The sequence below is a fragment of the Lissotriton vulgaris genome, chromosome 6 (assembly GCF_964263255.1).
Source record: "Lissotriton vulgaris chromosome 6, aLisVul1.2, whole genome shotgun sequence".
Lineage (NCBI taxonomy): Eukaryota > Metazoa > Chordata > Amphibia > Caudata > Salamandridae > Lissotriton > Lissotriton vulgaris.
Window position 1 is genome coordinate 1,468,846,015 of NC_141694.1, and position 14,958 is coordinate 1,468,860,972.

The 14,958-nt window shown below is 46.7% G+C and overlaps 1 protein-coding gene and 1 long non-coding RNA gene across 4 annotated transcripts in view; one reads left to right on the forward strand and one right to left on the reverse strand.

The window, feature by feature from the left end:
- Positions 1–14,958, forward strand: part of LOC147709001 (uncharacterized) — a 398,890-nt gene that overhangs the window by 47,511 nt on the left and 336,421 nt on the right. The window lies entirely within an intron of this gene.
- The window catches only part of LOC147709002 (uncharacterized), a 290,481-nt gene continuing 280,212 nt past the window's right edge, over positions 4,690–14,958 (reverse strand). Inside the window, exon 3 of the long non-coding RNA XR_015296668.1 lies at positions 4,690–4,808. This is a non-coding gene — a long non-coding RNA (uncharacterized LOC147709002). The remainder of the gene's footprint in view (positions 4,809–14,958) is intronic.

Genomic DNA, 14,958 nt, shown 5'->3' on the forward strand with positions numbered 1-14,958 from the left:
TGATCAATGGGGTTTGTAGTAATTTCTGAGACGATGTCCAGAACCTTTTGGAGGAAAATCCCCTGAAAACTATCACAGGTCGGCAAGGCTCTCATGGTGTTGTTGTCCCCTTTTTGGCTCAGTTCCTTCAATATTGCAAAGATCTCTTTTTGTTTGTTTTCCGCCGAGCTAATCCTAGCTCGGCGGAAAACAAACAAGAATGCCGCCTTCTTACCTAGGATAGCTGATTTATACGTGGCAAGGAGGGCTTTATAGGTTATTAAATCTATTGGGTCATACTTAAGTCTCCATCTCCTCTCGGCTTGTCTGAGAAGTTGCTTTTTTCCCTTAGAGTCTCGTCGTACCATGGGGCTCCTTTCCCTTTGTCTCTCACCCTTTCTTTCCGTTCAGGTGCCAGTGAGTCAATGGCCTGTTGTAATTGGGAGAAAAGGGCTACGCATTTGTGGTCCAGGTTATCCTCACTTCCCACAGAGACAGGGATCGAGTGGAGTAGAGCGACGAAGGAGTCTGCCTCGACATTTTTCCACAGTCTAACCTTCCTCCACAAAGGTGGAGGCCGCAGGAGTGGGCAATCCATGAGGACCCAGCATCTCAACAGTGCGTGGTCCGACCAGGCACAGGGACTGATATCGGTGATCTGTGCCTGCGATTTAGAAGACCAAATTAGGTCTAATGTATGCCCTTTGTTGTGGGTAAGGCCATTTACCAGTTGCACCATTTCCATAGAGCTCATATTTGACTCAAATAGAGATTCCGCAGGTTCTCTTTAGGTCCTGTCCCAGTGATAGTTGAAATACCCCACTACTAAGAGGTGTTTATATCTGGAACATAGCTCAGACCTAAGTTCCAGAAAATCCTCATTGAGGATTTCAAGAAGATTTTTATCGCCAAAATATCAGCACTATCGCAATTTTCCGCAAGTATTTTAGTGACCATAAGGCTCTTTTTGAACAGGACCGCTACCCCCCTCCCCTGAAATCTTCTGGCCTATTGTGCCAGACCGCGTCAAAGTCCATTGGCAAGGCTGCCACCATGTCTGGGGTAGAGGTATATCCCAGCCACGTTTCTGTGAGTGCCAAGACATCAATGTTACCCTCTTGTAATAGGGTAAATACTTCAAGGTGATGTTTCTGCAAGGAGCGAGTATTAAGGACCGCTACCTTCAGACCATTTCCTATAGGAACTCGGGGCTGCCCCAGAGTCCTCCGGGTCCCCTCCCTCTCAGTGTTGTTGGTCTCCAGTAGGGATTCCGCTCGCAACTTTGCATGCACACTGTCCTCTAACACACAGTTATCCGATTTAAGTGCCCATAATGTCTCAGGCGCATACCTAAGTGCCCGGGCAGGGGTTATGGCCCTTGGTCCCAGCCGGGCACGGCCAGGCGCAGACAGGCTTGCCTTTGGCGCGCCACCGACGCGCCCGCTGCGCGCGTCTGCTGTGTGTCCGCAACCGTCACCCTCCACACAAACAGCACTTCAAGCTACGGTGGACCGGGGAGAAGTGACCGGAATGCGGCCAAGGGCTAGGTAAGCAGACTCGATATATGCGGACAACAGTTTAAATGCCCCAAAACTGTAGCACTATAACAAGCAGCCTCTCACAATCCCCTCAATAGTAGGCAAACAAAGTGCAATAGTTAAAAGTATCAAAGTATTAAAACCTGTGTTGAAGAGCTCCGTGTTAGCTGCTCTTCTCTAAGCTGCGCGTCGGCTCGATCAGCTATTTTTATGGCAGCCGCAGCAGAAACTAGAGCGCTAACCAAGATGGCGGCGTGGCCTGTGCCACCGGAAGTTGGAACGAAACCGCAACCGTCACCCTACACTCCCTCCACACAAACAGCACTTCAAGCTGCGGTGGACCGGGTAGAAGTGACCGGAATGCGGCGAAAGGCTAAGTAAACAGGCTCGATATATGCGGAGAACAGTTTAAATGCCCCAAAACTGTAGCACTATAACAAGCAGCCTCTCACAATCCCCTCAATAGTAGGCAAACAAAGTGCAATAGTTAAAAGTATCAAAGTATTAAAACCTGTGTTGAAGAGCTCCGTGTTAGCTGCTCTTCTCTAAGCTGCGCGTCAGCTCCATCAGCTGTTTTTATGGCAGCCGCGGCAGAAACTAGAGCGCTAACCAAGATGGCGGCGTGGCCTGTGCCACTGGAAATTGGGTCCCTAGGGGAAGGCGAGGTGCGCACCTTCAACTTCGCAGATGATCTGCAACTGATTTTCACCATTGACAACACCCCTGACTCTGTCCTGAATTTTCAGACCACTATGGTATACATCCGCAATTGGATGAATAATAACCATTTAAAATTAAATCCTGATAAAAAAGAACTGATCGTAACCGGCTGCTCTCGGAACCCCTGTACCATAAATGTTTGGCCAGCAGAGTTTGGAGTGCCTCCACTTCCTTCCTCCTCAGCCAAGAGCCTCGGTGTCACAATCGATAGGGATCTCTCGATGAAAACCCAGATTGGAATAGTAGACTGCTTTTTCAAACTCCGGAAGATCAGGAAAATCAGTAGATTCCTTACAACCGAAGCGATTATCCAAGTCATTCTATCCCTTGGAATCTCACATCTCGACTATGATAACTCTACTTACTTTGGCTTTCCAGGTTACTTAATGAAAAGTTTACAACTGGTGCAAAATCAGAAAGCAAGACTTATCTATCACCAGCCAAGCCACGTCACTCCCCTCATGAAGAAACTACATTGGCTCCTGGTAACCCAAAGCTGTGCATATAATGTCTGATGTCTGATATTTAAATCACTTCACGGCACATGCCTGGAACTTATTTCCACTCTCATGCAGAGGTATGCCCCTATCCGGGCCCATAGGTCATCCCAGCAGTTCCTATTGGCCATTCCCACCTTTAAACGAAAAAGAATTGGCAGATCCTGCTTTGCGATACTGGCCCCCCTCCTTTGGAACTCACTCCCTTTTAACATCAGATCTTCTACATACTACTCTTATTTTAGAAGACAATTAAAAACTTGGCTGTTCTCTCAGGCCTATGAATGAATAATCTAATAGCAGCCAACCACCTATTTTTTAAGCGTCATGAAACCGTATGGTGAACGTGCGCTCTACAAATTCTTTTGACATAACATATCAGTGTAGGATGTATGCAAGACTGTCCAGGTAGAAAGAATACTCCATCAAGGTAAACTGTTGCAATTTTAAGTTAAAAGTCTTTCAGACATTTCTTTACTCGTTTTTGAAAAACGTGGGTTCAGATTACCTGACAATGATTGCCCAATCCTCATTTCTTGAAAACTTTGCACCTTCTTCAAAATTTACCAGAAATTGTATAGGTTCGCATGATGTTTGCCAATTACTTTACTAAAGGAATTGTGCCCTCTCACTATTGCATTGTTAGTTTTTGCGCTTTCTTCTAAACAGGTTGATTAGCAGTTCCACCATTCACTTGCAAACTTTGGCTTCCTCCTGCGATCCAGCTTGCATAGACAGCTAATCCAGGTGTCCTCAAAGTAATTTAGCATGGGAGACAATTTTTCATCACTTTGGTGAAAGTAATCAGATCCAGAAATTGTAGTGCAAAAATTCATCTACACTGTTTGGAGGCAAACATTTAACGCAGTTAATTTACGTAATTCAAACTGAAGTTTGCTATTTGAAAAATAATCCTCAACTAAGGATGTTTTTTTAATTCTGTGCCGAAAAGCCAGAGAAAAGTGGAAAAAACATCCTTGAATTTTACATTCAGGGTGCAATTTGGTTACCGTAGTTATTGATAATTCGAAGTCAATTATTACTTTCCTCAGAATTTTGCTCATTGTTTTAACTTTTACAACTGATAAAAGTTCCATATAGGTAGAGGATTGCTTATCAAGTAGTAAACTATATACCAATAACCCAGTTGTATTATTAATATTAGCGTGAATTGTAAAAATTGGGTGAATGGATGGGCATGGACTTGAAGGTCCCATCCATCATCCTAATGTCATGATTCTCATGAGTTATCAGGGTATGTGCGGTGGTCACATTTGGTATTCTTTTTTGAGGGTTTTGGTTATCATGAAGAAGGAAAGGTTCATTACTAAAAGTTGATGTAAATTCAGGGGGAATAAGAATATCAGAATATGTTTGAGGGGCAGTATGTTGTGGATTACTTGCGTGTTTTCTTCTTTGTAACATTCTACATAGGTTAGGAATGAAGGACATACTGCTAGCAACATGCAATGGAATATTTTCTGATACCTTCCGATAAAAACAGAGCCACAGGCATTATTGGAGGTGGATGCAAGCATTTTTATGTGCTGCACATGTTCCCTAACTTTAATCTCCATTGCAGAGGCAGAGTGGTTATGTTTTAAGGACAGCTGCTCCAGAGTAACTACTCTGCCTCTGCAATGGGATGACCAATAATGCACACACCTTCAATAATTCCTGGGCATAGTTATCTTCTCCTTACAGTAAAGACAGCAGTTGTACTTTAAAAGTCGGTTTCCTCTTGCAGAAACAACAAATAAAGCTTGACGGCAGGCCTATAAAAACAAAACACAGCTGACCATGATATAACTTCCTGCAAAAGGTTAAAAACAGACAAATGAAATTTACATTTGAAAGACAATGTTTTGAAAAGTACAAAATCTAAAATATGCCTTGCGGGAGAAATATACTGTTAGTCTTTTACTCAAAACATTTAAATAGAGACTTCTGTTTACTTTGGAGTTGTATTCTCTTGGATGAAGTAGCTATTTGGCTGATTATTGATCTTCGAAGTGTGTCTTCTTGTAATAAGAAATTGCTCCTTTGTTTGATTGTTTGCAAAGAGATTATGACCCTACAAGAAAAAAACAATTAAAAAAGAAATTTACTAACTGATTCTTTAAAGTACACATTAATATACCACAGTCTATATCCACAATCTAACAGAAAATCAGTACCGCACATCGTGAGAGAACTACATTTAAATCGCCAGTCACTGTCCTGCACCTGCCTTAAGGGACACCCCTTGCGGATTAGGAATACAAAATTAGATATCCTTCCACTGTCCAACACCTGCCCTAAGGAACATACTCAGCAGAGTGAGAATAGGACATATCAACCCCAGCCACTGTCTAACATCTGCCCTGAGGAACGCACCTAGCTGAGTCAAAATTGTCAATTATATTATCCTCCTATCGCCACAGGCTCTCTATAATATCGTGCGTTATCGCTGCAGGGCCCTCGGGTTGTCGGCTGATGAGCTGTGTATTATTGTGCTTCTGCTATTTATTGCTACTGACCGGCCTCTGTGGTTGTATGTCTGTAACTGTACTCCTTTTCTTTATAATAAAGGTTTAAAAAAAAAAAATTTCAATTATAACCCCAACCACTTTCTAGCACCTGCCCAGAAAGATACTCCCAGGAGTTAGAATAAAAATGTGTGCCCCCTGACACTATCCTGCGCCAGCCTTGAGCTCTGTCCCCTTCAGAGTTAGAATAGTAATTCATACCCCCAGACTCTGTCCTGCACCTGCCCTGATCTATGCCCCTTGTGGAGTTAGGATAGAAATTCACACCCCTGATCACTGTTCAGCACTCATCTGTTTACCTTATGTAGGATCTGCTTTCACGGTTACCTCCACTTTTTGCTGGTGTTTTATGACTAGTATGACTGGGATCCTGCCAATCAGGCCACAGTTACTGTGCTTTTTCCCTAAATCTGACAGTGGCAGGTAAGTAGTTACCTTCCCAATTGGCTACTGGTGTACCCACGTAAGTCCCTAGCATATGGTACTAAGGTACCCAGGGCATAGGCACACCAGGGTTCTCCCATGGGCTGCAGCATATATTAGGCCACCCATGAGAGACCATTCAAACTATGACTACAGGCCAGCCATTGCAGCCTGTGTAAGTTGGTGCTAGCAACACTTACAACAGATATACGTTTACTTATATCTGAGGTCACTGCACTTACAACTTATAAGTCACCCCTCAGGTAGGCCTTTCAATCCTGAAGGCTGGGTGCTAGGTTATAAGTGGCTGACTGCACTTACAAGGCCCGTAGAATCGACTCCTAGGTTTGTACACTACAAACCCCAGAGTCGATTCATCAGGCTTTGTAAGTGCGGTTGTAGAACTGAGTTCCAAAGGGACCCCCAGCGGTGGAGAGCTTCACCTAAAATCTATGGGTCCACAGGCGTTTCTTTTAACAAAGAAGTGAGGCAGACTCTAGAATGAGGAGGGAAACAAGATATTTTATTATACAGAATATAACTCGAGTTATGGGACAGAGTCCCAGAGTCACCTAGGTGAGTCTACGGAGGCTGTGTCTTCTCCAGGGCATGCAGCAGTCTTTATACAATGTGGAGTTCTCCTTATCAGGTTTGAGGCATCACTGTATCCTGGGCTGTGGTGGGCCAAGGCTGCAAGGCAGATGACTCGGGGGCTTCTGACATTGTCCAAATAATGCAATCAACCGGGGGTGGTCTCTCAAGGCTGTAAAGCAGATGACTCTGGAGCCTCTGCAATGTCCAGATAATACAATCAGCTGGAGGTTGTTTCTTTTGACGCACATAGAGCCACAGATCGATTGTCCGCACATGTTGTTCTAGTCAACAGAGAGGGATGAGGGAAGATAAGGTGGGTGCGTGCAGCTTGTCCTTTGTGACCTCGTCAATAGAGGGGAGTGAGGGGAGATACGGTGGTTGTGTGCAGCTTGTCTTCGTGTGCAGGGGCCCACCTCAGGCAAGGGAGGGAGAGAGTTGACGTGGCAAGGTTTCAGGGGTGAAAAATTACAGCACAACAGTCCCTCCCTTTACCATGGCAACTTTCTCAGTTTCTTTTAATCAATGTCAATGTTCATCATATAGTCTATTTCTATTTGCAACATTATTTTCTCGTTCTCGAACTGTTGGGTCACTGAGACTTGCCTAATGGCTGACAGGCACATGGAGCAGAGGGCCGGGCCACATTGGATGCAAAGGCAGCATGAAAACAGTAGACCAGTGATGATGCAGAGGCCAGCCAGTATCTTCCAGCCCCAGGTGGCTATCGGGCCCCAAAACCAGATGGTAAGGGACCAGTTGCTTGTTTCTTCGTGGATCTCCGAGGACACTCGATGTAGGTGCTTGATAGCCTTGAAGACTGTGGGGGCGTAGTCAGGAATGTAGATGCAGCAGCTGGCCCCGATCAGGTGGTACACTCCTCCACGGTCTGCCAGGACAACGTCCAGCACCATCCGGTTTTGGAGCATCACCAACCGTACCGCTTGAAGTTCAGCCGTGTTGTTGGTCAGTACGCCAGCGGTGATGTTAATTGTAGCTTCCACAGCCCAGGACAGGTGTCTTATAGCCCGGCTGTTGATCATTGGGCCCCACAGAAGAATTAAGCCCTTCATAGCGTCCAGAAATTGTTCAGTGAAAGTGTCTGTTTGGTCCACTTTCAGTGACCTTTTGCTTCGAAGATGACCTGGGTGAGCAGTGCAGGTGGGTGGCAAGATAAGGGCAAGGTAGCAGACCCCGCTCCATCCTGCTGGTAACCAAGTATAGGCGTTTGTTCCGCACACGAAATAAGTGTTAGGTGAGGCCACAAGGGACGGTGGACTGGTGCTATTCAGAGCACTGATGATGGTGCAGTGGCTGATGCCCACGTCCTTTCTAACTTTACCTTCCACACAGACGTGCCCATGGACATTGACGACTGACAGGGCCACTGTCCGTCTTTCGGCCACTCCTGTGTTTAGTGCAGAAAATATTGTTTTTCCACTTTTACTGTAAATTCTCATTTCTTCTCGTTTTTGCTCAGGGATGTCTAGCTGTAATGTGTTGTTGATATGCACGTGTGGACAGAAGGGATAAGTGTTATTTCCACTTTTGTTACGCCAAAATTCGTCAGTAAATTGGGAGTGAGTGGCATCGGAAATAGTATTATCATTGAGTGCTTGTGTTATCAACATCTTCCAGGCCAGGCATGACCCGTGAATAGAAAATGGGACGGGGATGAAAGGAATTGCTCTTTCGGCAGAATGAGGCATTAGGCCACATATCCAACAGTTTGTTGTGTTTATTGCCAGGTGATGCTGATGCAACAGCTGCACGAAGGTATTGTTCCAAAATTCCCTACGTCTATTCTGCACATACGGAGGTAGTGAAGCGAATTCATGTTGAATAGGGGAAACTGTAGGTGGCGTTGCCCCATGGGATGTAAACTCAATTGTCCAAAAAATTATAGCAGATAGAAAAAATATTGTCAAAAGTACGAGCAGCAGGACAGTCCGCCCCCCACAAAGTGTTTTATGTGTTTTGCCTGGTCCCATTTTCTTGTTGATTGTCCTTATGTTTGTGTACTACACGAGAACACCCCCCCCCTCCCTGGGTGCTGTCTGTAATTGGTGGTTGCTTCACTGGCCAGTGACTCCAGAACCCCTATTGGCGTTTCACTGGTCTGCTGGTCCAGACAATATCACAGCCCTACAGCCGAAAAAAGAAAAAAAAGGGGGGGGGCACAAGAGGTGGTCAAAGATAAAGTGTTAGGTTTATTTCTTCAATCGGGGACGGAGATTGTAGCCCTCTTCTGGTTCGTTGATCAGGTCCAGTTGTGGTTCAGGATCCACCTCCTCTTTGACCGGCCTGTCCAGGGTCAGAATGTCTCGCTGTGTTTTTAGTTGGTCTTCATTCAGTTTGGACGGTCTTTTGCAGTGCGAGATGTGGATCCAATTCTTTCTTCCCTCCAAACGGACTGCGGTGCGGGTCGTCAATAACACCAGAGCTGGCCCTTTCGACCTTGGCTCGAGTGTCGCACGCCTGGAGAAGTTTTTCACGAAGATATAGTCACCGGCTCTGATGGCATGGCCCGGACCATCGGATTTGTCGGGGATGGCGACAGAGACCTGATCGTGGAGAGAAGCAAGAGTATGAGTTAAAACATTCAGATAATCGCTCAATACAACTTCTGGGACATTGTTAATTTCTCAGGCCTTGGGGTAGTCCATATGTTCATAGGTCGTCCGAACACTATCTCATAGGGAGTCAACTGAGTTCGGGAATGTGGAACTGATCAGATTGATAGCAGGGCTAGAGGGAGGGCATCCGGCCACTTGAGGCCAGTGTGATCAGTTATTTTTACTATTTTATTCTTGAGGATGCCATTGTAGCGTTCCACCAACCCGGCAGACTGTGGGTGGAAAACTGCATGGAATTTTTGTTTAACTCCCAGGCCTTCCAGAATGTGTTTGATGACCTGTCCGATAAAATGACTCCCACTGTCGCTCCACAGAAGTTTGCAGAGCTCGAACCGGGGAAAGAATTCCTTAAGTAATACTTTTGCTCTGGTGATGGCGGTATTGTTTTTGACAATGTAAGCCTCTATCCGAGACAAAGCACATACTACCACTAGCGCGTACTTTATCCCTCAACACCTCTCCATCTGGATGTAGTCCATTTGGAGGACTTCAAAAGGTGCCACAGGAGTGGCGAAACCAGCCTAGAGACATTTCACTCCCTTTCCAATGTTATGTCGGAGGCAGACCAGGCAGTTTGCGGTGTAATGCTCTAATGTTGATCGTAACTTAGGGTTGTCCCAGACAGGTGTTAAAAGGGAGATCATGGCACCTGGCCCTAAATTGGCCGGTAAATGGACTGATTGTACCACTGGGAGGAGGTAGGCGGCTGGTAACTTCCATTTTGTTCCGTCCCTTGACTGCCAGCAGCCCTCCTCGTCTCTCAACCCCTCCTCTTCCCACCTTTGTTTTTCCTCATTCGTGGCCATGCTCTGTATCTCCCAAATCTGTGACCTGCTGTCGCTCCATTTTTCTGCCTGTGTCCTGGTGACATAGACAGTGGCTTCAGCCGTCATGGCGGTGAACCTGGCTGTTTCGCCTGCTAAAGCATTGCCCTTGCCCACATCATCAGTAACTCGTTTATGGGCAGCGCACTTAATCACTGCTAATTTGCTAAGGAGTGTAATGGCTTCCAACAGTTGAGATATAAGAGTAGCATGTTGTATGGCCGTACCATGGTAAGTAAGAAATCCTCTCTCCTTCCAGAGTTTACCAAAACTATGGACCACTCCGAAAGCATACTGACTGTCAGTATATATGTTTACTTTGAGATCTGTAGCGAGGATGCAGGCTCTAGTGAGAGCCACAAGTTCCGCAGCTTGTGCAGAAGTCTGTATAATCCGGGCCGTTTCAATCACTGCAGTGGTCGTAGTTACAGCATAAGCAGCAGAAGTGGTGCCATCTTGTCCCTTTAAACAGGACCCGTCGACCCAGAGCTGGCCGTCAGTGTCTGATAAGGCTGTGTCTGTGAGAATAACCCTGCTTTTAGTGTCAGCTTCAGTTTGTAAAATGCAGTCATGCAAGGGCGGGTCACCCTCCCCAGAAGGTTGTGGCAACAGAGTGGCAGGGTTAAGGGTAGTGCATCGTTTGATTGTAATGTGGGAAGAGAGGAGGGTCAACTCATATCCAGTAAGTTGGGCACTAGTGAGGTGTTGAGTGCATGATATGTTAAGTAGAATGTCGACAGAGTGGGGAACGAACAGTACAAGGTCGTGGCCCAAGTCTATCCCTTCTGATTGCCGAATGGAGACAGCAGCAGCTGCCACAGCGCGCAAACAAGGTGGTAAACCACATGCGACTGGGTCAAGGATGGCAGAGAAGTAGGCACAGGGTCTTTTCGAGAGCCCATGCGTCTGGTAAAGGACCAAAGAGGCACAGCCACCCTGTTTGTGGCAAAAAGAAAAAAAGGTTTCGTGTAATCAGGGGTTTCTAAAACAGGGGCGGAGCACAGGGCTTGAATGAGGGTCTGAAAAATCGTGGAGTGCTCGTCTCTCCACGGGAGAGGGTAGGGAGTATCATTTGTGAGAAGAGAAAGGAGGGGTTTGATGAGCTGGGAGAAGGCGGGGATCCATTGTCTGCAAAAAGAAGTTAGACCCACCAAAGCCCGGATATCCTTCTGTGTGCGTGGTATAGGGGAAGTGCGCAACGTGTGTATTCTGTCAGGTGTCAAGGATCGCCCCTCCGTAGACAGCAGGTGGCCCAAATAGGTCACCTGCGGTCTACAACATTGAAGTTTGGAACGGGAGACTTTGTGGCCCTTGAGGGCCAAGAAATGTAGCAGAGACAAAGTGGCAGAGGTACAGAGAGGCATAGAATCCACGGCCAGGAGGAAATCATCTACATACTGGATAAGGGCCACACCAGGGGGAAAGGTGTGCCCTTCTAGTTCTTTCTTGAGGGCCTGACTGTAAATGCTAGGGCTCTAGGTGTAACCTTGAGGAGCCCAACAGAATTGATACGATCTATTCCGGATAGTAAATCCGAAAAGGTAACGTGAGTCCTGATGGATGGGGATAGAAAAGAAAGCGTTTTTCAAGTCGATGACTGTGAACACACAGGCCGTTGGTGGGATCATAGTCAGTATGGTAGTAATGTCTGAGACCACCGGGTACTGGGGAATGACTATTTTGTTAATTTCTCGAAGGTCAATAACAAATCGATAGATCTTTTCTCCCATTGCACCCTTTTTGAGGACAGGAAGGATAGGGCTGTTACAGATGTTGCTAGAGGAGTGCTGGACCACTCAGACTGCAATCAGGTCATTTAAGATGTTCAATAGTGCTTGTTCTCCTTCATGAGATATTTTATACTGTGAAAGGCGAGGTAAGGGGGCGTTTGACGGACTGTGATGTGGACCGGTTCAATGTTCATGGTGCCAACATCAGTGTTGCTTTGAGACCAAAGGGAGGATGGGAGGCCGGAAAGGTCAATGGAGTCTTGGATGGTGGCGGGCAGTTGATTAGTACCCGTTGTATTGTCAAAAAGAATCACCCGGACATTATCAGAGGAACAACGAATAGTAGCCCTAAAATGTTTCAGAAGGTCAATACCTAGAAGATTGTCGGGGCAGGCAGGGGACAAGAGAAATGAAGATTCAGTGATGTCTCCCCCCAGAGTGAACGTAGTTGGAAGTGATAAAGCGTTAAGTGAGGGCTTACCATCGAAACCAGTCAATGTTATTCTTTTGCCAGAAGGGGCAGCCCGATGGACCAAATTACCCGCAAGGGCGCTCCTAGAGGCCCCGGTGTCAACCAGGAAAGTCACCAGGGTGCCCGCCAAGTAGGCGGATACGTAGGGACCCCGAGGATCGACGAGGTACTTCAAGTGGTCCGGAACTCCTCCCTTGACAGCCCTATGAAAAGAATCGGTCCGTGGCCTCTGAGCAGTCGGATGTGAAGTCTTGAACATTCTGTTGCCTATTATCAAAAGTTTTAGCAGAGCGGGGCTGGAACGGTTGTGGTGGGCGATTCGGGGGGCCCCTGTAATTATCTCTGGGGATTGTTTTTCCTGAACGGATATTGTCTTCTAGCACAGGGCACTCATTTTTGTAGTGGCCCGGCTTTTTACAATAATCGCAGTTATCTCCATACTGCTGACGAGTGTGTTGGGGAGGCACTGTAGGGCCAGGGTCAGGTCTGCGCGCATGGGGCGGGGCACGGGTATTGGTGTACCTCGTGTCTGCCGCTTGGCTGAGAAGAACAGATTCCTTAAGCTCCTGTCTGCGCTTTTCCTTATTTTCCTCGACCTTGTCCTTAAGGGTCTCGTAATACTGGGCTGTCAACAAAATAGTCTGGGGAGTTGCTGCCTGCCAGGTACTTTCGCTAGCCCGGAGTTTATTCTGAATAGTCGGCAAAAGGTTGTCAACAAACGTTTGAACTAACAAGTGTCGACCTGTCTCAGATGTTATGTCTTGGCCGCTGTAATCAGAGAAAGCTTTATTTAACCGAGAGACAAAAACGGCTATAGTCTCGTCACTCTTTTGTTTGCAAGATGTCAACATATGCCAATCAACCTTGCGTTGAGGGACAATTGTTTGTAATTTAGTCAATAATTTGTTTGCTAATTCTTAAACCAATGCATGTGGTTTTTCTCCTGGTTTACGCTCAGTGTCGTGGGTGCACAAGTTAGTCCATGAATCTCCTAGGTTTAGGGCATTGTCGGAGTGTATAACTGAGTGCCATATCTCGGGGGGTTCTACACTGCCAAATATCTGTAGGGTGTCTTGTAGTGTTAGGTCGTAGGTGTCCAGTATCTGTCGCATCTCTTTATAAAATCCTGTTGGATTGGTACGGAGGCCAGGGATCCCTGACTTTAGAATCATGACCTCAGCGCTAGTCCAAGGGGTATATACCCAGTTATATAGTAATTTTTCACGGGCATTAGCGTCATCAGTCCCCGTGCCGGCCCCTCTGGCCAGAACATAGATGGGGGCAGCTTCGCAGACAGGCATGTCGATGCTGCTTAACAACCCTTCTTTTGTGTCTTCAGAACCGTCCGACTCGTGGCCAGGATGAGAATCCTGTTCTAAAAGGTGCAGATGGTCGATACAGTATGTACACAGGGTTTCTAGTTAACTGTGGTGGAGGAACCCTGGGTCGATTTAGTGAAAAGGGTCTGAAGGCGCTGTCTACTAAGATCGGGTCTTTCTCTTTCCAGTCGGGCTAGTATGTGGTAGGCAACCTGTTGAAGAAGATGGTGGCGGAAGTACATGGGTTGCTTACCTAAAGCCTTAATTAGGGCCGCTCTGGTAAAACCTGGCACGGTCAATGTTTGGGCTTTTAGGTCTAGATGGGTCTTTTCGGTGGACGTTAGGCGGGGCAGTCTGCCTTCGGGAGAAAAACTAGGTAATGCGTGTGGGGTTTGGATATCGTTCAGTGTGGGGGCCGAAGCCTGGGCTGGTGCCGCTGCAAATGGGTCAGGGATTGGAGGTGGAGTAGAGGGAAATGCTTGGAAGTCGATGTCTAGATCGGGGGTGGCTAATAAGGGCATCATTGGATAGGGAGGTGGTGAATTAGGTCGGGAAAGGAGAAGCTCATCATCTAGATAGTCATGGGGGTATTTCTGAGGAAGGACAGGATACTGGCCCGTCGTTTCTAGACGATGTTGTCGGTCAGCTCGTTCTATATTTGTTTTGTGGGCCTGGAGATGAAGTTCATGCGTTTTTTCAGAGTATGTAGTGTTTTTAAGGCTTTTTCTTTCCCTAGCTTCCTCCCTTTTTTTTCTCTGTTGTATTTCTATTTTCCAGAGACTGAAAGCCTCCCACACGGAAGCGCGAGGATGATGTTTGTCTAATTTACGCTCAAGGTCTTCGAGTTTAGAGGGCTCAAAAGAGCTCCACTCAGGCCACTGCAGTTCCTTTTCCTTTTTTGTGTAACGGCGCCACAGGGAATTGAACATTACCGCTGTCAGGCCATATTTTACATACATTTCTTTAGAAGGGGTACCTTCCGGGGGAGCAGGCTGACTTTCTGCCAAGGCAGAGAGGTCGGGTCGACAGCAACAACAAAACATCCTAAATTTACTGAAAGCAGGTATTTTGAAGACAGAAAACCAACAGCGAAATATCGCACCTTTATACTTCTATGTACAATTTAGTACTGATTCTATATACCCACCTTCGGTCTTTGCAAAGAACGAATATACAGAACTTCTGACTACTTGCTAACAGAAATATGGGTGTCGAAAGTTTGACCTTACCAGATAATTTGTGTCCGTCCTCACAGAGAGATCTGCCTCTGTATAACAGGAATCTAGAAACCAGAACTTGGGACTCCAGTCAGGGTCAGCAGCGAAGGGCCCAAAAGCAGGAGGAGGAACAGCGTCAGAAGTCAGTCGGGCTATGCAGACGAGGGTCTTCAAATTCGCATAGGTGCACTCCCTTCGGGGTTCCACCCGCTGGCCCCCTGAAGCCTCCCGGGCTGGACACGGACCTCTGATGGAGTTCCTATTCGGGCGCCAAGTGTAGAACTGGGTTCCAAAGGGACCCCCAGCGGTGGAGGGCTTCACCTAAAATCTACGGGTCCACAGGCGTTTCTTTTGCCAAAGAAGTGAGGCAGACTCTAGAGTGAGGAGGGAAAGAAGATATTTTATTATACAGAATATAACTCGAGTTATCGGACAGAGTCCCAGAGTCACCTTGGTGAGTCTACGGAGGCTGTGTCTTCTCCAG